Here is a 25,163-nt window from a genome sequence, read left to right on the forward strand (position 1 = left end):
CTGCAGATAATGCACATCAGGTGGAGACTGGAACCCGCAGGCGAGACAGCAGTCGGAGTGCTGCTGGATCCCAGGACCCAGCTAGGTCCCTGCCTGATGCTGAGCCTGTGGTACAGAGGTACCCGGAGCTGATGGGGATGATCGGGAGCAGCCGGAACATTCAGAGGGAGGTGACAGTGTCACTCCAGCAGATCTGTAGCCGCTTGGAGGAGTCCCACAGGCGATGGGCACAGGAGATGGCGCCGGCAATGCGTGGCACCGAGGCCAACATTGCCAGGGTGGCGACGGCAGTGGAAAGCCTGGTGCTGACCCGACCCTATAAATCCCTCATTTTCTTAACTTGACTCACTGGTCCCATCACCCTTCCCTCCACCATCCCCACGATGTCCAGCGCTTCCCATTTCATTCTATCATAACCTCGATCCCACTCTGGTTTAGGAGCTGGTTTAGCTCACTCGGCTAAATCGTTGGCTTTTAAAGCAGGCCAAGCAGGCCAGCAGCACGGTTCAATTCCCGTACCAGCCTCCCTGGACAGGCGCCGGAATGTGGCGACTAGGGACTTTTCACAGTAACTTCATTGAAGCCTACTCGTGACAATAAGCGATTTTCATTTCATTTTTTCATTTCACACTCTGTTCTCTGAACACTATTCTATGCCTCCAACTCTCACCCACATACTGCACTTACCACTGACTCACCCTTGCTGGTCCTGAGTCTTCAATGCATGTTGCTATTCTTCTGTTTCCCTACCTCTTGCCACAGAGTTATACGATGAAAACAGCTGATATGCACAATTACATAAAGCCGATTGGTACACACCACCTTTAAACAAATGAAATTAAATGAAAATCGCTTATTGTCACGAGTAGGCTTCAATGAAGTTACTGTGAAAAGCCCCTAGTCGCCACATTCCGGCGCCTGTCCGGGGAGGCTGGTACGGGATGAATCAGGTGTCCTGAAATTCTCGTGTGCCGCTTACTTTATCTTGAAGGTCGGACAGAATTTTACAAGTTTTATGCCAATGAGTATTCATGGCATGCAAATGTATCGTAAGTATGAACCTGCCATTGGGCAGCATGAGGCTCAACATATTGAGTACAGAAGGGCATGCCAGGACCAACATCAGGCATACCTAAACCTGAGGTGAAATTACAACACAGGACTAATTGTGTGCCAAACAGTAAAAGCAGCAAGTAATACAGAGCTAATCAATTCCACAACCAATGGATCAGATCTGAGCTCTGCAGTCCTGCCACCATCCAGTCCTGAATTGTGGTGGACAATTAAATAAGGAGGAAGAGACTCCACAAATATCCCCATCCTCAATGATGGAGGAGCCCAGCACATCAGTGCTGAAGCATTTGCAACAATTTTCAGCCAGGAGTGCCAGAAGGATGATCCCTCTTGGTCTCTTCCGGAAGTCCCCAGCTTCACAGGGGTCAGTCATCAGCCAATTTGATTCACTCCATGTGATATAAAGAAACTGCGAAGGCACCGAATACAGCACAAGATATAGGTTCGGAAAATATTCCAGAAATTGTACTGAAGATTTGTGCTCCAGAACTTGCCGCACCCCTAGCCAAGCTGTTCCAGTATAGCTAGTGTCTACCCGGCAATGTGGAAAATTACACAGGTATTACCTGTACACAAGAAGCTGGGCAAATCCAACCTGCCAATTACCACCCCATCAGTTTGCCCTTGATCATCAGCAAAGTGATGGAAGGTGTCATCAGCAGCGCTATCAAGCGACACTTACTCAGTAGTAATCTGTTCATGGGTGCTCAGTTTGGGTTCCGCCAGGGTCAACCAGCTCCTGACCTCATTGCAGCCTTGGTTCAAACATGGACTAAAGAGCTGAATGCCAGATGTGAGTTGAGAATGACTGACCTTGACATCAAGGTAATATTTGACCGAATATGGCATCAAGGAGCCCAAGCGAAACTGGAGTCAATGGGAATCAGGGGGAAAACCCTCTGCTGGTTGGAGTCATACCATTTTTAAAACATGTATTTTATTCCAATATGTAAAAATCAGTAACATATACAACACAAAGCCCCACAACCTCACAGTCCACAGTTTGTTTCCACTGAACTTTAAAGTAAGGCTTTGGAGGTGGCACTGGAAGTCGAGCCCCAGTAATAGGGCAGCGCAGAGATGAGAAAGGACGTAGAGCTTAAAGTTAGTGTACTCTACGCCTTATACAGTAAGGGTCGCGACACAGCACCCCCGGATCTCTACTGAATGTGTTCGGAAGCCAGGGAGATTTTCTGGGTCGCGGGTAAAATTGGGATGGAGCAGCGCCTTACCGTAACTGGGTGTATGAAGCTGTCTGTGCTCCCGGAGTCGAAAAGGCAGGCCGTCTCGTGCCAGTTGATCCAGACGGTCATCGTAGATTTTGCGAGGTGATGAGGCCGGGACCGGTCGAGCGGGATGGAGGTGAGCTTCGGGAGGTGATGGGTAGGCCGATCAGAGGTAGCGGCGGCCAGCGTACGACCAGGTGAGCAGGACTCCCGAGAGGCTGCGGGGTGGTCCCAAGATGGCGGCCCCCATGGGTCACGCGTGGCGGGTGGAGTAAAAGATGACATCAAAGATGGCGGCCCACATGGGTCGCGATTGGCGGGCGAAATCAAAGATGGCGGCGCCCATGGGTCGCAAATGGCGGGTGGCGCGGCAGTTGGGGGCTGCCCCGACAGGCAGCAGGCAGCGCTGCTGGGCCTATTAGTTTTAGGGAGAGATTGAGCCTGGCAGGCTTTCGCTAAGTGGCCCTTCCTCCAACACCCGTTGCAAGTCGCGTTCCGTGCAGGGCAGCGTTGTCCGGGATGCTTACCCTGGCCGCAAAAGTAGCACTTTGGGCTTTCGACGTTGGCGGGCTTCTGCACAGCACAGGCTTGCGCCGCACTCAAGGCGGATGATGGCGGCGCCCACGAGGTCCACGAGGGTGCCGCATGGTCAGAGGTGTAGGCCTCCATGTTCTGGAAGGCCATCTGCAGCGAGTTTGAGAGCTGTACTGTCTCTGGAAGGCTGAGTGTACCCCCTTCTAGCAATCACTGGCGGATGCAGTTCAATTTAATGCCTGAGACATAGGCGTCCCTGATCAACAGCTCTGCGTGTTGGGTAACTGATACCGCCTGACAAGCACAGTTCCGGCCGAGTACCCGCAAGGCACGCAGGAATTCGGCTTGTGATTCCCCAGGGCGTTGTCGCCTCATGGCAAGAAGGTGCCTAGCATACACCTCGTTTACAGACTTTACATATTGTCCCTTCAGCAGCATTATCGCCTCCGTATACGAGGGGGCATCCCTGCTGAGAAGGAAAACTTTTGGGCTCACCTGCGTTGAGTATCTGCTGCTTTTGGAGGTCGGGGAAGTCTTCGGTGGAGGATCCGAGGTAAGCTTCGAAACAGCTTAGCCAGTGCTCGAATGTTGCAGTGGCGTCAGCTGCCTGTGGGTCCAGCTCCAGGCGATCAGGCTTGAGCGATGAATTCATCTTAGAAGTTTAGTTTATTAAATTGATGAGCCATCAATGAACACAAGACGAGTAGTGAACATAACTGAGGCTTTAATAAACTAAACAGAAAGCCTCCTGGCCTCTGATCCCGAACTGTGGCAGAGGCAGAGACCAGCCACCTTTATACCGAGCCTGAGGGGAGGCGGAGCCATCAGACAGTGGTTTACCACATTACATGTAATACAGTGGCAGTTTACCACAATACACATATTATATACTACAGTGGTTTACCACAGTTAGTGAAGAAAATTGCATTGCGAATAATATATCAATTATGATACATATGAGGTACAAGTAATTGAATTATGTTTTTCTCACGACCACCTGCAGTACACTTGCAGACCACAGGTTGGGAACTACTGTTGTAGACTGCTCAAATTGAACATGATCTTGGACACACTACAACAAAGACTAGGAACCAGATTTAGAACTTATGAGGGAAGATTTAAAATAAATGTCTTGGCAGAGAATGGTCAACAACACATCAGCAGAAGACCTTTTAAAGTATAATGCCAGACATGCAGGAGGGGTCAAACCCGAGATGAGCAAGTTCAAATGAAACAAACATGGAACGAAATGGACAAACAAGCAAATTAAAAGGGAAATAAAAATCATCTAAGTAAACCCTGTCGGGAGAAAGAATAAAAAGCACTCATGTAGAGCGAAGTTTAAACAGTGATCAAAAAGTGCACACAAAGACTAGGTAACATAGCTGCAGAGGTACAATAGGGGCTGGTTTAGCCCACTGGGCTAAATCGCTGGCTTTTAAAGCAGACCATGCAGGCCAGCAGCACAGTTCGATTCCCGTACCAGCCTCCCCGGACAGGCGCCGGAATGTGGCGACTAGGGGCTTTTCACAGTAACTTCACTGAAGCCTACTCGTGACAATAAGCGATTTTCATTTCATTTCAATATAACAGTGACATTTTATTTCAGTATTACAAGATCAAGACGCTATCCAAGAGGAGATGAGAACATTAAAATAGACAATGTTCTCCCTCAAAAAGATTACAAAGACAACGCTCAAGATGTCAATATACATGAGATGTCAAGACATGTTTAAAGGTCTTAAAACTAAGAAATACCCAATGTTAGATGGTATTTATCCCAAGATGTAGAAAGAATGGAAAGGATATCAGTAGATTGGAAACAGGTTAATGTGGTGCCCATGTTTTAACAGGGTAACTAACAGATGCAGACCTGTTAGTCTTACATCAGTTTCAACTAAAAATAGTGGAATTAACTATTCCTGGAGTAAACATTAGTTATTAGAGTAATAGGAGTCGACAGAACAGAAAAGGTCATTCGACCCATTGTGTCTGCACCGGTCAAGAACAACCACCTAAATGCTCTAATCCCATTTTCCAGAACCTGGCCCATAGCCTTGTATGCCTTGGCATCGCAAGTGCACACCTAAATGCTTCTTAAATGTTATGAGGATCTCTGTCTCCACCACCCTTTCAGGCAGTGAGTTCCAGACTTCCACCACTCTCTGGATGAAAAAAGCTTTCCCTCATATCCCCTCTGAACCTCCTGTTCTTTACCTTAAATCTATGCCCCCAGGTCATTGATCCCTCCACCAAGGGGAACTGTTTATTCCTGTCTACTCTATCTAGACCCCTCATAATGTATACATCTCAATCATGCCTTTCTGCTCCGAGGAAAACAACCAGTCTATCCAATCTCTCTTCATAGCTAAAACTCCCCAGCCCAGGCAATATCCTGGCAAATTTCCTCTGCACCCTTCCCATAATGTGGATTCCAGAATTGCACACAGTACTCTAGCAGTATTCTAACTGTAGCATATCTAATGTTTTATACAGTTCCAGCATAACCTGCCTGCCCTGAAACTCTATGCCGACTAATAGAGCACTTGTTTAGGGAGTCTTGTGTTGGGCATGCGGGCAATGTGGCCCACCCATTGCTGCTGGTCGAGCGTAATAAAGATTTCTTCCTTCCCCCGCAACAAACCCCCCCCCCCCAGTTGCTGCTGCTGCCGGCCCATTTTCCCACCGTTCTGCCAGGAAGTCTAGGAAAGGCTGCCACCGCCTAAGGAACCCCTGTACTGAACCCCTCAGGGCAAATTTCACCTTCTCCAATTTGATGAACCCTGCCATATCATTGATCCAGGCCTCCACGCTTGGGGGCCTCGCATCCTTCCATTGAAGCAAAATCCTCCGCCGGGCTACTAGGGCGCAAAGGCCAGAACACTGGCCTCTTTCGCCTCCTGCACTCCCAGCTCCACTGTAACCCCAAAAATTGCGAGTCCCCAGCCTGGCTTGACCCTGGATCCTACCCCCCTCGACACCGTCCTCGCCACCCCCTTCCAGAACTTCCCCAGCGCAAAACATATGGGCGTGTTTCGTTGGGCTCCCCGAGCACCTAGCACACCTGTCTTCGCCCCCGAAAAACCTACTCATCCTCAGCTCCCCAACCGAGGCCTCATCCACCTCCTGCATGATGTGGTACACGTCCGAAATCCTCCCCCCTCAAACCCACACCCTGTCCCGTACCCCACGTGGGGGCAGCAGAGGGAACCCCTCCACCTGCCGCCTGGCAAACACCCTAACCTGCATGTACCTAAACATGTTCCCTGGGGGGAGCCCAAACTTCCCCGCTAACTCACCCAGGCTCGCAAACCTCCCATCCACAAACAGGTCCCTCAACCTCCTAATACCTACCCTATGCCAGCCAAGAAACCCACCATCGATGCTCCCTGGAACAAACCAGTGGTTCCCCCGTATCGGGGACTCCATTGAGCCCCCCACCTCCCCCCTATGCCGTCTCCATTACCCCCACATTTTGAGGGTAGCCGCCACCACCGGGCTCGTGGTATACCTCGTTGGAGGGAGTGGCAACGCCGCCGTTACCAGCGCCTCCAGGCTCGTGTCCACGCAGGACGCCATCTCCATCCTCTTCCATGCTGCCCCTGCCCCGTCCATTACCCACTTACGCACCATCGCTGCGTTGGCAGCCCAATAGTACCCACAGAGGTTGGGCAACGCCAGCCCCCCCCCATCCCTGCCCCGCTCCAAAAACACCCTTCTCACCCTCGGAGTCCCATGCGCCCATACAAATCCCGTAATACTCCTATTGACCCTAAAAAAGGCCTTCGGGATAAGGATGGGGAGGCACTGGAACAGGAACAAAAACCCTGGGAGCACCGTCATCTTGATGGACTGCACCCTGCCCGCCAGCGACAGCGGCAACATGTCCCATCTTTTAAATTCCTCCTCCATTTGCTCCACCAGCCTAGTAAGGTTAAGTTTGTGAATGGCCCCCCCAGCTCCTAGCCACCTGGACTCCCAGGTACCGAAAGCTCCTCCCTGCCCTTTTCAGTGGGAGCCTACCAATCCCCTCCTCATGATCCCCCGGGTGCACGACGAACAGCTCACTCTTACCCAGGTTAAGCGTGTACCCAGAAAAGCCCCCAAATTCCCCAAGGATCTTCATCACCTCCGGCATTCCCCCCGCTGGGTCCACCACATAGAGCAACAAGTCATCTGCGTATAATGACACTCGGTGCTCCTCCCCACCCCGCACCAGACCCCTCCAATTCCTCGACTCCCTCAACGCCATGGCCAGGGGCTCAATTGCCAACGCAAAGAGCAAGGGGGACAGGGGAAACCCTGTCTCTTCCCCCGGTACAACTGAAAGTACTCCGATATCCTCCTATTCGTGGCTACGCTCGCCATCGGGGCCTCATATAACAGCCTCACCCAACTGACAAACCCCTTCCCGAACCCAAACCTTTCCAGCACCTCCCACAAGTACCCCACTCAACCCTATCAAAGGCCTTCTCCGCGTCTAATGCTACCACTATCTCCGCCTCCCCTTCTACCGCCGGCATCATGATAACATTCAGAAGCCTACGTATATTGGTGTTCAGCTGCCTTCCCTTCACAAACCCTGTCTGGTCCTCATGAATGACCCCCGGCACACAGTCCTCTATCCTTGTGGCCAAGATCTTCGGCAACAGCTTGGCATCCACATTTAACAACCAGATTGGCCTATATGATCCACACTGCAGGGGGTCTTTGTCCCATTTAAGGATCAAGGAAATCAGCGCCCATGACATAGTCGTGGGCAAAGCCCCCCCCTCCCTTGCCTCATTAAAGGTCATGATGTGGAGATGCCGGCTTTGGACTGGGGTGAGCACAGTAAGAAGTCTTACAACACCAGGTTAAAGTCCAACAGGTTTGATTTAAACACGAGCTTTCGGAGCGCAGCTCCTTCCTCAGGTGAAGGTAGGAGGAACCTTCAGGAGGAACCTGAGGAAGGAGCTGCGCTCCAAAAGCTCGTGTTTGAATCAAACCTGTTGGACTTTAACCTGGTGTTGTAAGACTTCTTACTGTGCTCATTAAAGGTCCTAACCAACAGGGGGCCCAGCAGGTCTGCATACATTTTGTAAAATTCGACCGGAAACCCATCCGGCCCCGGCGCCTTCCCCGACTGCATGCTCCCTATCCCTTTGACCAGCTCCTCCAGCTCAATCGGCGCCCCCAGCCCCTCCACCTGTCCCTCCTCCACCTTCGGAAATCTCAGCCTGTCCAAAAAGCGCCCCATTCTCCCCCCCCCCCCTTCCACCGGGGGCTCGGCCCGGTACAATTCCCCATAAAAGTCCCTGAAGACCCCATTAATGTCCACCCCCCTTCGCACCACATTGCCTCCCCTATCCGTCACTCCACCAATCTCCCTGGCCGCGTCACGCTTACAAAGCTGATGCGCCAGCATCCTACTCGCCTACTCCCCATATTCGTACACCGCTCCCTGTGCCTTCCTCCACTGAGCTTCCGCCTTTCCGGTGGTCAGCAAGTCGAACCTGACCTGAAGGTTATGTCGCTCCCTCAACAGTCCCTCCTCCGGAGCCTCCGCGTATCTCCTGTCCACCCTCACCATCTCCCCCCACCAACCTCTCCCTCTCTCTTTGCTCTCCCCTCTCTCTATGGGCTCGGATGGAAATCAACTTCCCTCTTACCACCACCTTCAATGCCTCCCAAACCGTCCCCACCTGGACCTCCCCATTATCATTGGCCTCTAAGTACCTCTTGATACACCCCCGAACCCGCCCGCCCACCTTCTCATCCGCCAGCAGTCCCACCTCCAGGCGCCAGAGCGGGCGCTGGTCCCTCTCCTCCCCCAGCCAAGGTCAACCCAGTGCGGGGCGTTGTCCGAAATAACTATGGCCGAATACTCGGCATCCTTCACCCTCGAAATCAGCCCCCTGCTCAGGACAAAATAATCGATCCGGGAATAGGCTTAATGCACGTGGGAAAAAAATGAATACTCCCTGGCTCTCGGCCTCGCGAACCTCCACGGATCCACCCCTCCCATCTGGTCCATAAACCCCCTCAACACCTTAGCCGCTGCGGGCCCCCTGCCCGTCCTGGACATGGATCGATCCAATGGGGGATCCAGCACCGTGTTAAAGTCCCCCCCCCAGTATCAAGCCCCCCGTCTCTAGATCCGGAATGCGGCCCAACATGCGGCGCATAAAACCCGCATCATCCCAATTTGGTGCATAGGCATTCACCAGCATCACCCGCTCCCCCTTGCAACTTACCTCTCACCATCACATACCTCCCTCCTCTGTCAGCCACCCCTTTGACGCCTCAAACGACACCCTTTTTCCCACCAGAATCGCCACCTCCCCGATTTTTTGCATCCAGCCCCGAATGAAACACCTGGCCTACCCAGCCCTTCCTCAGTCTAACCTGGTCCGCCACCTTCAGGTGCATCTCCTGGAGCATAGCCACGTCCGCCTTCAGCCCCTTCAGGTGCGTAAACACCTGGGCCCGTTTGACTGGCCCATTCAGCCCCCTCACATTCCAAGTTATCAGCCGGATCAGAGGGCTCCCTGCCCCCCTCCCCTGTCGACTAGCCATAACCAGTCCCCTGCCCGCCCCAGGCCAGCGCCCCTCGCTCGGCCCGTCCCCACGGCGGCAAACCCCCACCCCGCCCCCCCCTGCATACCCCAGCTCCTTCCTGGCCATTTCAGCAGCAACCCGGTACCCACACCCCCCCAATCCCCCACCCCAGGCTAGGCCGTGTTACTCCCTCCGTAGCACTCCCGTGAGCCAGCTAACTTCTGCTGACCCCGGCAGCTCCCGCCACACCTCCGACCCCTCCCAACGTGGGGCTACTCCTCCTCCCCAGACCCATCAGCAGACTCTCCTCCTCCCCAACCCGCTCTTGCGCGGGAAAAAAGCCCGCGCTTCTCAGCTCCGACCCCGCCCCCATCCACCCTCAGCGCGGGAAACAGAAGAAAAGCCCGCGCTTTCCCTCTGCCCGACCCCACCCCCGCAAAAAAAAAGACAGCACCCCACCCACCCTAGAAACAACACGCAACCAGCTTAAAACAGCATGATACAGCATAAAACAGAGACCCTTCCCACCAAAAGTTAACACAGTTATTTACAAACCCCCGACCCTCAGTCAGAGTCCAACTTCTCGGCCCGCACAAAGGCCCACGCCTCCTCCGGGGACTCAAATAAAAGTGCCGGTCCTTGTAGGTGACCCACAGACGTGCCGGCTGTAACATGCCAAACTTCACACTCTTTCTGTGGATCACCGCCTTCGTCCGGTTGTATCCCGGCCCTTTGCTTGGCCACCTCCGCACTCCAGTCCTGGTAGATCCGCACTACTGTGTTCTCCCACTTGCTGACCCGCTCCTTCTTGGCCCACCTAAGCACGCACTCTCGGTCAACGAACCTGTGGAACCGCACCAGCACCGCCCGTGGCAGCTCATTCGGCTTGGGCCTCTTAGCCAGTATTCTGTGGGCCCCCTCCAGCTCCAGGGGCCCCTGGAAGGACCCAGATCCCAATAGCGAGTTCAGCAAAACGACTACATAGGCCCCCAGGTCTGACCCCTCCAGCCCCTCCGTGAGGCCCAGGATCCACAAATTTTTCCGCCTCGACCGGTTCTCCATCTCCTCGAACCGCTCCTGCCACTTCTTATGGAGCGCCTCATGCATCTCCACCTTTACTGTGAGGGCCACGGCGTCATCCTCTCTTTCGGAGGCTTGTTGTCGGAGCTCCCGGATCTCCACCCCCTGGGCTGTCTGCGTCGCCAGCAGCTTGTCCGTATTAGCCTTCAGCGAGTCTAGCAGCTCCACTTTTAGCTCCCGAAAACAGAGCTGGAGAGTCTCCTGCTGCTCCTGCGCGCACTGCCTCCATTCCTCGAGGCCTCCGCCGGCCGCCATCTTGATTTTCTTCCCCCGCTTTCTCTTAGGCGCTGCCACCGCTATTTTGCTGGCCCCACTCCTGGTCCAGACCATAGACCACTGGGGATCTGCTGCAGACACTTTCCCACATCGGGAACCGTCGAGCAAGTACCACTGGGGGCCCTTAAAAGAGCCCAAAAGTCCGTTCCTAGCGGGAGCTGCCGAACCTGCGGCTTAGCTCTGCATAGCCGCAACCGGAAGTCTACATATATTATTATTTATATACAGATGACAATCTACTTATCATAACACACTGAACATAGGAAAGATCCAGGACCTAGATAAAAAAGTAGCCCAAAGGCTGAAAACAACAGATCGGTCAAATTTGTAGATGATACCAAACTAGGAGGAGTAGTGGAATCAGGAGGTAATCCAGGAATTACAGAATGATTTAAAAAATACAAGTTGGGTTGCCCCAAAGGCAGATGAAGGATAAATGGGCAGCCCACATAACTCCAAGAATAGTGACAACCTAACTGGACTGTGGGAAGTCCAGTGATGTCATTGGCCTTTACTTTCAAAATACTTTTGACAAAGTTCCACATGAAAGGATTTTAATTAAACTCAAAGCTGAGGATGACTCGGGGTAAACACCAGCAATGGAAAGAAACCAGAAGTAAGATAGAAAATGAGCACTGTCTGGTGCAGTCACATAAGGAAGGTGGGGGATAGTGTGTTGACTATGACAAGAGGACACTGATTCAAATTAGTAAATGGTAACTTTAGGACTGTTTTCAGGAGATTCTTCTTTGGATAGAGTGATTAATACTTGGATTGGATTCTAGGTCAGAATCCTTGTAATCATTTTAAAAAGTTAGGTGCTGAAATCTGGGGAATTACAGACTTGTTCAAATATAAGCAGTAAGTTGGATGAATGACTTTTCGCATTAAATATTTTGTGATTTTGCATCTGGGCAGATTTGCTTATATGAGGAAAGTATTGCATCCTCTGTTGGCAAAGGTAATTATGCTGGTGTAAGATACTTCGAAGAACAATGACTAAAACACATTGTTCAGGGCTACGAAACAGATACGTTGATAGACAAGTAATTTTACACAACATCAGATATGTTCAGTATGCTTTGGCCACTTGCAGGTTGGAATGTGGACTACATTGCACACACCCTTGATTTAGTCTAAAATCATAACTCATAGGTCAGATTTTGCATTCCTCTCCAACCCAAAGCGTTAGATTATGATTGTCTCCTATGTCAGGTGTGTTTCCTGTATAAAGTTTTACCAATTATTCAAGTAACCCTAATTTTTGTATTCCCAGTGATTTGACATTAATAAGATGATAAAAGTTGAAATGAGATTAATATGAAAAGGAAACAAGATAAAACTAAGATACTACTGTAGCTACTCAGAGTGCTAGTCAACCATTGACTGGTGTAATGTCACGTGGTACATCATGACACCCTCAGAGCATTTTGCTGGCTTTTGTCAATTTCACCATTGTACCCTTTTTGAGCAACATGTTGTAATTAAACCCCTTGCACTATGCCATATCAACTTGACATGTGCCACCTCTGATTCTCTCTCTTTACGGATACAACAAAGAATATAACAAAAGAGAAATTGGCGATGGGATATGGGCCGTAAAAGAAAAAAAAGAGGAAACAATTTCCGACGATGATTTTGAGAGCCAGAAGAAGAAATTATCAACGGAGATCGAGGCCCATACACCATTACAAGTGAGGTTGGGAGAAATATTGTTGACTTCCAAGGCAAAATCATCATTGAGACAAGTGAAAATAACTCTCAAGTAAATATTTGGACACTGTACAGTTTGTAACGGGGCGTCGACAAATCATCCAGTCAATTGCAACAGCGGCTAGTGCATATAAAATGTTTTTTTTTTAAAAAGCTATCGGACAACTGCGAATTACTGAGGGCTTACATCAAATGGAGGATCGACATTTTCAGTAAACTTACCATTGTAGTGTGTAGAGCTGTGGAGAATGTGCATTCGGCACTGAAACGGGCCACTGGAATGCAAACCTACAGGGTTTCCGACTCTGCAACCTACTGCCTGGGAATTGATAGTGCGATGAATGGAGGAATTTCAGATATATTGTATTATAGATATTTGGTGCAGTAAGGGTTGAAAGCCTGGGTTAGTGTGTGTGTGTGTGTGATCAGTCCTACTGCTCACGAATGAAGAGATCAACAAACAAAGTGGGCAACATAGAGGTAACCCAGGGCCTTTTCTGCATCTCAGGCCTATCATTGCTTTGCTTTCTCTTTTGTGCTCCCAGCTATCAGTGGACACTTGCGCCTTCCCATATAGACTGGGCTGAAATAGGTCTGACTGTTCCCATGACTTGAACATTGGCTACACCCAATCTCAACTCATTTCAAATTTGGTTCCATCCTTTCAGTTAAAGGCTACTGGTGAATGAGCAGTTTATTTTGGTGAATTTATTTAAATCATCACTAAAATGACCGTCTAAATAAAAAAATTCTAGTACTTCAAGGAAACTGAACTCAGTTTAGGAAACAGGAATCACTCCTTCAATTCTTTGGGCAGGATTTAGTCTGCGGCGCACTGTTCCTGACAGCAAAATTGGAAGTGGGTGTTGCTTTTGTTTTTGTGCTTGGAGTCACCAACCACGCAATCCGTATGAAAATTTAAATGGCTGGCAGTAGGCATGTGAAATAAATGCAGGGCTGGGTTTCCATTGGAGGATTCTGCCATCAGCTGACAGTTTAGCAGGTCCAGGTGAAAGAACTGCCTGGACAACAGAGAGGCTCTGTATGAATGCCCAAATTTTTGTCCGTTCCTTTTTGTCAGAAATCTGAGCCATTTGTACTGTGCATCCCTTTGTCAATCTCAGCCCCTCGAAAATGTTGCCTTCCATTACTCCCCTCCCCTTATTAATGTCTATTGTCGCGGCAATCCCCTTTATCATGTCCAAGCCCATTATATGTTACTTTGGAGAGGTCAGAGCGAAGGCAGAGACTGGCCCCATGGTTCAGCATGTCTCTCTACAGATTCCCCTCCAGGCCATCAAGGAGCAACAGGGAGTACTCTTCCTGAGCAAAGCAACATGAGAGCCTCTCACTTGACCAAGGTGGCCTGGACAGAGGTCGCAGAGGAGGTGAACAACCACAGCATCCACCAAAGATCCTGGGTTCAGTGCAGGACAAAGGACAATGACCTAGTTCATTCTGCCGAGTGTGTGGCACGGTGGTATGAAAGTGTCTCTGATGTGGGCATCAGCTATCCATCTGTGCGAGTGCACAGCTAAGCTCGGTGGATTAGCCTCAGAATTGTGTGGCACTAGAGGACAAAGTGTGAGAGAGTTTGGCTTGAGTGAGTGACTGGATACAAACGAACACATGACAGGTTAGTATGTGTGGTGGAAATGTGTGCCGACAAGTGATCAGTTGACATTTGTCAAGTCGCTAAATTATCACATTCTCCTGAAAGGCAAGCTGACCCATAACCAGAGGGAAAGGGTGAAAATGGGCAGAGGGCTGCTCCACCTCAAGGTCCTCATTCCTGCTCAGGAATAAGCCCCGCAGATTACAGGAGAACAGGGAGGCCGATCCACGGCTGATGGCAAGGCTGAGTAACAAAGCACTAGCTTGAGAATGGACTCTACCTGGTGCTGCTCAAGACTTGGCGAGGAATCCCAGCCCGGGTCACTGCCTGTGTGGAGTTTGCACATTCTTCTCCTGTCTGCATGGGTCTCACCCCCACAACCTAAACATGTGCACGGTAGGTGGATTGGCCACGCTAAATTGCCCCTTAATTGGAAAAGAATAATTGGCTACTCTAAATTTATTTTTAAAAAAGGACTATGCGAGGAACTGTCCTGCGCTTACAGACTCTGGGGAACCATCAGGGGCGAGATTCTCTGCAAACCGCCAAGACGGGCCACTCTGACGCCGAGGAGTGGCGTGAACCACTGCAGCGTCGGGCCGACCCGAAGGTGTGGAATCCGCCACACCAACTGGCTCTAAAAGGCCTCTGCTGGCTGGCGCAAGTTAGTGCATGTGCGGGAGCGCCAGCGTGTGCTGGCATCATCCCAGCGCATGCGAAGGGGGGTTCTTCCCTGCACCAGCCATGGCGGAGGTTGACAGCAGCCAGTATGGAGGAAAAGAGTGCCCCCATGGCACAGGCCCGCCCGCAGATCGGGGGGCCCCGATCGCGGGCCAGGCCACCGTGGGGGCACCCTCCGGGGCCAGATTCCCCCGCGCCCCCCCGAGGACTCTGTAGCCGCCCGTGGAGCTAAGTCCCACCGGTAAGGACCTGTTGTGATTTACACCGGTGGGACCTGCTGAAAACGGGCGGCGACTCGGCCCATCGCAGGCCGGAGAATCGCCGGGGGGGGGGGGGAACGGGACGACCGCTGCCAAGGCCGCCGACCGGCGCCCCGCAATTCCTGCCCCCGCCAAAACCCCGGCGCAGGAGAATTCGGCAGCCGGCGGGGGCGGAATTCACGCCGGCCCCCCCCCCGGTGATTGTCCGACCTGGCGGGGGGTTGGAGAATCCCGCCCAATGGGTTTCTTTTTATCCTCCTTTACAGATGTACACAATCTAGAACCGAGCTCTCAGCCAATCCAGGGAGACCAAAGACTCGACCTTTGGGCATGATGACACCAATCACTCATGGGATGCAGCATCAGTTGTCTCTCCCGCACCCTCCACCAGCACAGGTACACTCAGCTTGGTTCTGGAGGGATTGCATTTAGTGCCATATTCAGTGACCGTAGTGCAGACAAAACACATTAGCTGATGAAGGACCTATGCTCGCGGCTGCAAGTCTGTTGGAAATGCAACAAAGGTTAAGAGCACATAGGGCAGAGATGCCAGGGGTAACTTGCAGACTGGGTCAGCACAGCTTTGTCAAAAGAAGGCTGTGTTTGACAAATCTGTTAGAGTTCTTTGAGGAAGTTAGACAAAGGAGAACCAGGGTCCGTGATTTATTTAGATTACCAGAAGGCCTTTGACAAGATGCCGCATAGGAGACTGTGAAATAAGTTTTTTTTTAAACAAACAATTTTATTGAGGTATTTTAGGCATATAGAAAAAGTGACATTGTACAGTACTAAAAAAAAAGAAATTAAGACACAAATTACAAATTAAACATAGTGCAAACCACGGCTGTGTTCACGCACGGACCTGCCTCAATATCCCCCTGCTCTACTCTACTCTACCCTAGCCCCCACCCCCGCTGACGCTTACTCCTCTGTGAAGAAGTCAATAAATTGGCTGCCACCTTTGGGCGAACCCTAGTAGCGAAACCTCTCAAGGCGAACTTGACTTTCTCTCGGCCAAGAAAGCTCGCCATGTCCGATAGCCATACCTCAGCCCTCCATGCGAACAGTATTCGTCGCCTGGCTACCAGAGAAGCAAAGGTCAGAACGTCGGCCTCTCTCTCTTCCTGGACTCCCGGGTTCTCCGAAACCCCAAAGATTTCCACCTCCTGGCTCATTACCACCCCAGTTTTCAATATCCGGGACATGACATCTGCGTATCCCTGCCGATACCCGCTGAGTTTAGGGCACAACCAGAACATGTGTACATGTTTAGCCGGCCCTCCGGCGCATCTAGCACACTTGTCCTCCAGTCCGAAGAATCTGCTCATCCGGGCCACCGTCATGTGGGCCCAGTGCACGACCTTATACTAGATCAGGCTGAGCCTGGCGCATGTTGCCGTCGTGTTTACTCTGCTCAGGGCTTCTGCCCAAATACCGTCCTCCAGCTCCCCCCCGAGCTCCTCCTCTGACTTAAGCTTCAGGTCCTCGCTCTGTGTATCCTCAGCTCCCATTAGTTCCTTGTAGACGTCTGAAACTCTACCCTCTCCCACCTCTCCCCTAGAAACTACCCTGTCCTGCCTCCCCTTTGGCGGGAGACGTGGAAAGGATGGCACCAGTCTGCATACAAAATCCTCACTAGCAAGTATCTAAAGTCGTTCCCTCTGTCATCTGAGAATACCTGGAAGAAATGGATGTTTAAGCAATGTACCTTTAAGAAAAAGAGCAGCTCATATTACTGAAGTGATGTCAGAGGATGGGGGGAGCTGAGTTGAGCTCACTTCTGCTTTTGTTTCAGGTTTTGAGGAGAAAGCTTGGGTGTGTCTGTGTTTTGCAGTAAGCTGGATCTGCTGTGATCTCTGCCATGAAAGACTATCTCTGAATCATTTGGGTGATTTAAACTCATAATAGTAATGTCTTTAACCTGATGTGTTTCTGTTTAAAAGTGCTAAGTCTCTTGGATGTTTGAAGGAACATATTGAGGGATTATTTAGTGTTGTATTATTTTTGGGGTTATCTTTGAAGTAAGGGGTGGTAAGTGATCCAATGTTTATTTAAAAGCTTAAGTTGAATTCATGGAATAAACATTGTTTTGTGTTTAAAAACCCTAGTGTCCATAATTGCAATACCACACCTGGAGAACAAGCCGTGTGCTTCAAAAGCAACAATACATTAAAGGGGGAGGTTGGTTGAACTCCATGATACATTTCGGGGTTCTGAAAACACCTCTCCCATAACACCTCTCGCCAGCCCAAACTTCTCCTCCAGTGCCCTCATGCTCGGAAATCTCCCTTCCAGGAACAGATCCCCCATTCTCACAATCCCCGCCCTCCTCCACAGTCGTTACCCCCCGTCCAAGTTCCCCGGAGCAAATCGGTGGTTGCCGCAGATTGGGGTCCACACCGATGCTCTTACCTCCCCTATATGCCTCCTTCACTGGCCCCAGATCCGAAGAGCTGCCACCATTATCGGGCTGGTGGAGTACCGTGCCGACGGAAGCGGCAGAGGCGCCGTGACCAGGGCTGCTAAGCTAGTGCCCCTGCACAAAGCAGCCTCCATCCGCTCCCAAACCAACCCCGCACCCACCATCTATTTCCTTATCATCGCTATGTTGGCCACCCAGTAATAGTTGCTGAAGTTCGGCAACGCCAGCCCCCCTTCTCCTCTGCTCCTTTCAAGCATCACCCTCTTCACCCGCGGGGACTTCCCTACCCATATAAATCCCAGAATAATTATATTCAGCCTCTTAAAGAAGGACCGCGGGATAAAGATGGGGAGACACTGAAAAAAAAAAGAACCGCGGGAGAATCGTCATCTTAACAGTCTGCACCCTCCCCGCCAATGACAGTGGGAGCGCATCCCACCTCCGGACCTCCTCCCTCACTCGTCCCACCAGTCAGGACAGGTTGAGACTATGCAACCTGCCCCAGTCCCTTGCCACCTGAATCCCCAAATATCGGAAACTCTCCCCCACTAACCTGAACGGCAACCCCTTCAGCCTACTCTCCTGCCCTCTTGCCTGGATTACAAACAACTCGCTCTTAGCCATGTTCAGTTTGTATCCGGAGAACCGGCCAAATTCCCTCAGGGTTGCCATAATACCGTCCACCCCCACCATTGGGTCCGATACATATAACAGCAGATCATCCGCGCATAACGAGACTCTATGTTCCACTCCCCCCCGGACCAGCCCTTTCCAGCCCCTAGAAGCTCTCGGTGCAATTTCCAGTGGCTCTGTGGCCAGCGCAAATAGCAGAGGGGAGAGAGTGCAGCCCTGTCTTATCCGACGGTGCAGTCGAAAGCAGTCCGATGTCGTCCTGTTCGTCCTTACATTCGCCTGGGGCCTGATACAATAGCCTAACCCAATCGATGAACCCCGCCCGAACCCGAACCGTCCTAGTAGCTTCCACAGATAATCCCACTCGACCCGGTCAAAAGCCTTTTCAGCATTCATGGCTACCACTATCTCTACCTCCCTACACTCCGGGGGCATCATAATCACGTTGAGCAGCCTTCTTATGTTGGCCACCAGCTGTCTCCCCTTTACAAACCCGGTTTGGTCCTCAACAATTACATCCGGTACACAGTCCTCAATTCTGGTCGCCAAAATCGTGGCCAGTTACTTGGCATCTACGTTGATCAAGGAGATCGGCCTGAATGACCCACAGGTCTCCGGGTCCTTATCCCGTTTCAGAATGAGCGAGATGATGGCCCACGACATCGTTGGGGGTAAACTTCCTCTGTCTCTTGCCTCATTAAAGACCCTGACCAGCACCGGCCCCACTATGCTGGCAAATATTTTGTAAAACTCCATCGGATACCCGTCCGGCCCCGGGGCTTTACACGACTGCATGACCTTCAGGCCCCCCAATACCTCTTCGATCCTGACCAGGGCCCCCAGTCCGTCCACCAATCCCCTCCCCACTCTTGGGAAGGTGAGACCGTCCAGGAATCGCCTCATCACGCCCGGTCCCCCGGGTGGTTCCGAAGTGTACAGCTTCCTATAAAAGTCCCTAAAGACCTTAGTCAGCCCTGCTGGATCACCCACTAGATTACCTCGCCCATCCACTACCCTCCCTATTTCCCTGGCCGCTTCCTTCTTCTTCAGTTGCTGCACAAGCATTCTACTGGTCTTCACCCCATGCTCATAAATTGCACCTTTTACCTTTCTAAGCTGCTCTACAGCCTTGCCTGTAGTCAGCACCCCAAATTCGGCCTGCAGCCTCTGTCGTTTCCTGAGTAACTCTGGCCTCAGGGATTCCGCGTAAGTCCTGTTCATCCGCAGAATTTCCTTAATCAGTCGGTCCATCTCTGCCCTATCTGTCCTGTCCCTGTACGCCCGGATTGAAATCACCTCCCCTCTCACCACTGCCTTCAGTGCCTCCCAGAGCACCGCTGCCGAGACTTCTCCAGTATCGTTCACCTGCAGGTAATTCTGCATGCATTTCCTCAGCCTCTCATACCGCCTCGTCCGCGAGTAGTCCAACTTCCAGCCTCCATGGTGGGCACTGAAAGCTGTCCTTACAAAACTGAAGGTCTACCCAGTGCGGAGCATGGTCCGATATGGCAATTTCCGAGTATTCTGCCCCCACCAGTCCGGCTAGCAGGTCCCTACTCACCTCAAAGTAGTCAATTCGGGAATACACCTTGTGGACGTGGGAGTAATACGAGAATTCCCTCGCCGTCGGCCGGCTAAATCTCCACGGATCTGCTCCCCCCCATTTGCTCCATGAACCCTCTCAGTTCCTTTGCCATCGCTGGCAACCTGCCCGTTCTTGAGCATGACCGGTCCAGTCTCGGGTCCAGGACTGTATTAAACTCCTCGCCCATGATCAACTTACGCGAGTCCAAGACGGGGATCTTCCCTAGCATCCTCCTAATAAAATCACATCGTCCCAATTAGGGGCATACACACTGATCAGGACGACTCTCACCCCTTCAAGCTTACCCTCACCATAACGAACCTGCCATCCCCATCCACGACTGTGCCCTCCGCCTCAAATTGTACCCTTTTATTAATCAGGATCGCAACCCCCCTCGTCTTAGAATCAAGCCCTGAATGAAAGACCTGACTGACCCAGTCCTTCCTTAATCTAAGCTGATCTGCCACTTTCAGGTGCGTCTCCTGCAGCAAGACTATGTCCGCCTTCAGAACCCACAGATGCGCAAACACATGCGCCCTCTTCACTGGCCCGTTTAACCCTTTAACATTCCAGGTGATCAGCCTGGTGGGGGGCACTTCACACCCCCCCCCCCCTTTGCTGATCAGCCATCCCCTTTCCTTGGCCAGCCCCCAGCCATGTGTCGCGCTTTCTCTGGCCTGCCTCCTGGCCGGCTCCACCCATGACCACTGTTACCATGCCCAGTTTCCATCCCCGTCAGCAGAACAACTCCCCCCCAGCAACACCATCCTGTCACCTAACCCCTGATCTAATCTAACTATATGGACACCCGTCACCTCGGCTCCCATTGACTAGCTGCACTCAGCTAGCCTGGGGCTCCCAGCCTCGGCACCAGCCCGTCTCCCACCCATTGTTCCCAGTCACCCGTCCCCGCCAACCCCTCCACACCACTTCCCCAGATCAGCCCTACTTAAGCAAACACTCTATACAAATCATAAACAAGCCCCACAATAGCACAATTCAAGTTAAACAAGAAAAAAAAGAGATAAGAAATAACGCACTCTTCAGTCCTACCCATACAGACACAGAAAAAGATTGCACAAAGTTCCCTATAAGCATCCATTTTAACCCAACCCTTTTAACTGTTTTCTTTATTAATTCCCCCCCAGCCAAACTCCAACTAAGCAAAGAGCCCAAACAGGAAACATTCAGGAAAACAACGCAAAAATCACGCAAAAACAAGAAGAAAAAGATACATCCCAAAATGGGAGAGACACCACATATACTTAAAAGCTCTAACATGAGTCCAAACGCCCTCAGCTCAGGGCCAGCCCTTGCTTCTTAACGAAGTCCATCGCCTCTTCGGGTTCCTCGAAATAGTGGTGCTGACCCTTATACGTAACCCACAGCCGCGCCGGAAAAAGCAGCCTGAATTTCACCTTGTTTTTACACAGTATCTCCTTCACCTGCCTGTAGCCTCCCCTCCTCCTGGCCACCTCCGCGCTCAAATCTTGGTAAACATGCAGGGTGGTATTGTCCCAAATACAGCTTTGTGTGCTCTTTGCCCATTGCAGCACCCGTCCCTTGTCCAGATACCTGTGGAAGCGTACCACCATCGCTCGTGGGGGACCCCCTTGTCGCGGCTTCCTCACCTGCACTCTGTGTGCCCTGTTCACCACTGGCGGGCACAGGAACACCTCGTTCCCCAGCAACTTCTGAAACATACCCTCCACATATGCGACAGCGTCTAGCCCCTCTGCCCCCTCCGGGTGGCCCACATTCTGCCGGCAAGATCTGTTGTCCAGGTCCTCCAGCCTTTCCAGAAGCAATTTTTGTTGGTACCTCAGCCTACGAATCTCCACATCCGCCACCGTTTGAAAGTCAGCCTGCTCCTCCACTGACTTCTCCAACTGCTGGAGCTTGTCAGCCTGATCATCTAGCCTTTTCCCATTTGATCAATCGACTTCTGAAGCGGTTCCAAGTTGTCACGCTTCAAAGCCAAAAAGCCCTTCTGCATAGTCTGCAGCAGCTGCTCCCTTGTGGGCTGGGCTGTCGGCTCCTTGCTCTGAACACCAGCCATGCTGGTCTCTCTCACAGCCTCCACTGTGCCCTTACTCGACCACTTCTTCTGCTGTTTACAGTTCCTCCAGCTTCTTAGGTCCATACAATTTTGTATGGGTCCTGTGCCTGAATACTATTGCTTTCCAGTTCCGCGCTCAAAAGCGCAAAAAAGTCAGGGGAAAGGTCCAAAGGTCCGACCGAAACGGGAGCCACCAAATGTGCGATCTACTCCCTCATAGCCGCCACCCGAAGTCCCTGACTGTTACATAAGTTAAGAGCCCATGGTGTTAAGGGTGAGATCCTGGCATGGATAGAGAATTGGCTGACTGGCAGAAGGCAGAGAGTGGGGATAAAGGGGTCTTTTTCAGGATGGCAGCCGGTGACTAGTGGTGTGCCTCAGGGGTCTGTGCTGGGACAACAACTTTTCACAATATACTTTAATGATCTGGAAGAAGGAACTGAAAGCACGGTTGCTAAGTTCACAGATGATACAAAGATCTGAAGAGAGACAGGTAGTATTGAGGAAGCAAGTGGGCTGCAAAAGGACTTGGACAACCTGGGAGAGTGGGCAATGAAGTGGTAAATGAAATACAATGTGGACAATGTGAGGTTATGCACTTTGGAAGGAGGAATTTAGGCATAGACTATTTTCTAAATGGGGAAATGCTTAGGAAATCAGAAACACAAAGGGACTTGGGAACCCTTGTTCACGATTCTCTTCAGGTTAATGTGCAGGTTCAGTCGGCAGTTAGGAAGGCAAATGCAATGTTAGCATTCATGTCGAGAGGGCTAGAATACAAGGCCAGTGATGTACTTCTGAGGCTGTATGAGGCTCTGGCCAGACCCCATTTGGAGTATTGTGAGCAGTTTTGTGCCCCGTATCTAAGGAAGGGTGTGCTGGCCTTGGAAAGGGTCCAGAGGAGGTTCACAAGAATGATCCCTGGAATGAAAAACTTGTCGTATGAGGAATGTTTGAGGACTCTGGGTCTGTACTCGTTGGAGTTTAGAAGGATGAGAGGGGACCTGATTGAAACTTACAAGATACTGCGAGGCCTGGATAGAGTGGATATGGAGAGGATGCTTCCACTTGTTGGAAAAGCTAGAACAAGAGGACACCATCTCAGACTAAAGGGAAGATCTTTAAAACAGAGATGAGGAGGAGTTTCTTCAGCCAGAGGGTGGTGAATCTGTGGAACTCTTTGCCGCAGAAGGCTGTGGAGGCCAAATCACTGAGTGTCTTTAAGACAGAGACAGATAGGTTTTTAATTAATAAGGGGATCAGGGGTTATGGGGAGAAAGCAGGAGAATGGGGATGAGAAAATATTAGCCATGATTGAATGGCAGAGCAGACTCGATGGTCCGAGTGGCCTAATTCTGCTCCTATGTCTTATGGTCTTATTTGCGCGGACTATGAAGGAGTTCATTTCATAGATATCATAGATATCATATCATAGAATTTACAGTGCAGAAGGAGGCCCATCGAGTCTGCACCAGTTCTTGGGAAGAGCACGCTACCCAAGGTCAACACCTCCACCCTATCCCCATAAACCAGTAACCCCACCCAACACCAAGGGCAATTTTGGACACCAAGGGCAATTTATCATGGCTAATCCACCTAACCTGCACATCTTTGGACTGTGGGAGGAAACCAGAGCACCCGGAGGAAACCCACGCACACACGGGGAGGATGTGCAGACTCCGCACAGACAGTGATCCAAGCCGGAATCAAACCTGGGACCCTGGAGCTGAGAAGCGATTGTGCTATCCACAATGCTACCGTGCTGCCCCTTTACGCCATGAGTTCTTCCATATCTCAGAAAGATGAGCGCATGGCATTCTCCACTGGAGAGTTTGGTGACCACCATGGAGAGTCAGGTCGAGCAATTGATCTATTTGCACTCTGACTTTCAATCTATTACTCTAGCAATGGACAATAACTAGAACAGTGTGGGACAAGGCATCTGAACCACCCTTCAGGTGTCCTTTCTCCTCAGGAAGGGAAGGGAGGTACCATAACACATCCAGATGGAAGAGAAGAGCATGTCAGCAGCCCCTGGGTGAGCAATCTCTCCCCATGTTCACTGCCATTTACCCCGTTGACTCTAGTGGGTGCGGCCGAGGAAGTTATCCCTGCATCTGTGCAGGAATCCCCCAGTCGGCAGAAGCCTTCAAGACTCCAGATCTGCAGTGGGTGCCCGCTAAAGTCATCACAGGCAATGGTGCATGGCACTCAGTAGCCTACCTCCATCTCAGCTGCTAATGTTAGGGGTCACATGAAAACATAGTGGTAGAGAAAGAAAACGTAAGAATTTATGAGAACTCAAGGTGGTAGGGGTGTTTCTGTTTTCACTTTATTCATGTGTGCACCATTATCTTATTTTGGGATTGGTTTAGTTAGAGACATAATGATACTGGAATGTCAACATTTCTTGGTTCAGCATCTTATGTCTGATTTCTTTTAACCTCTGCAGAGAACATCTGGCCTCTGTAACCTATTTTCCGAATCAGATTAAATCTGCCAGGATAGGCAATTTAACTCAAAGTCTCCTTGACCCAGCACATGTCTTTCTCACATCCCTATGTGTGACAGTTCACATTGCCATCTCATATCTTAGGCACCCAGCATCAGCACAAACACACCCAATTCATACAGCAAGGGACTAGATACAGAGCAAAGCTTCCTCTACACTGCCCCATCAAACACTCTCAGGACAGGTACAGCACAGGGTAGATACAGAGTAAAGTTCCTTCTACACTGTCCCCATCAAACACAACCATGACAGGGACAGCATGTGGTTAGTAAAAGGGCGGCATGGTGGCGCAACGGTTAGCACTGCTGCCTCATGGCAGTGAGAATCTGGGTTCGATCCCAGCTCTAGGGTCACCGTCCAAGTGGAGTTTGCACGCTCTCCCCGTGTCTGCGTGGATTGGCCACGCTAAATTGCCCCTTAATTGTAAAAAAAAGAATTGGGTACTCTAAATTAATAAAAAATAGACACAGAGTAAAGCTCTCTCAACTCTGTCCGCATCAAACACTCCAGGCCAGGTACATCATCGGGTTAGATACAGAGTAAAATTCCCTCTGCCCTCTCGCCATCAAACACTCCCAGGACAGGTACAGCACGGGGTAAAATACAGAGTAAATTCCCTCTACACTGTCCCCATTAAACACTCCCAAGACAGTAAGAAATCTTACAACACCAGGTTAAAGTCCAACAGGCTTGTTTCGAATCGCTAGCTTTCGAAGCACTGTTCCTTCCTCAGATGAATGAAGAGGTGGGTTCCAGAAGCATATATACAGACAAAGTCAAAGATGCAAGACAATACTTTGAATGCGAGTCTTTGCAGGTAATTAAGTCTTCAGGTCCAGACGGAGCAACTGGAGAGAGGGATAATCACAGGTTAAAGAGGTGAGAATTGTTCAGGACAGATGGTAGGATTTTGCAAGCCCAGACCTGACGTGGGGGGTGAATGTAATGTGACA

At 50.9% G+C, this 25,163-nt stretch overlaps 1 protein-coding gene across 1 annotated transcript in view; it reads right to left on the reverse strand.

Moving 5' to 3' along the window:
- The window catches only part of dock3 (dedicator of cytokinesis 3), a 1,304,448-nt gene that overhangs the window by 43,554 nt on the left and 1,235,731 nt on the right, over positions 1 to 25,163 (reverse strand).

The sequence above is a fragment of the Scyliorhinus canicula genome, chromosome 11 (assembly GCF_902713615.1).
Source record: "Scyliorhinus canicula chromosome 11, sScyCan1.1, whole genome shotgun sequence".
Taxonomy (NCBI): Eukaryota; Metazoa; Chordata; class Chondrichthyes; order Carcharhiniformes; family Scyliorhinidae; genus Scyliorhinus; species Scyliorhinus canicula.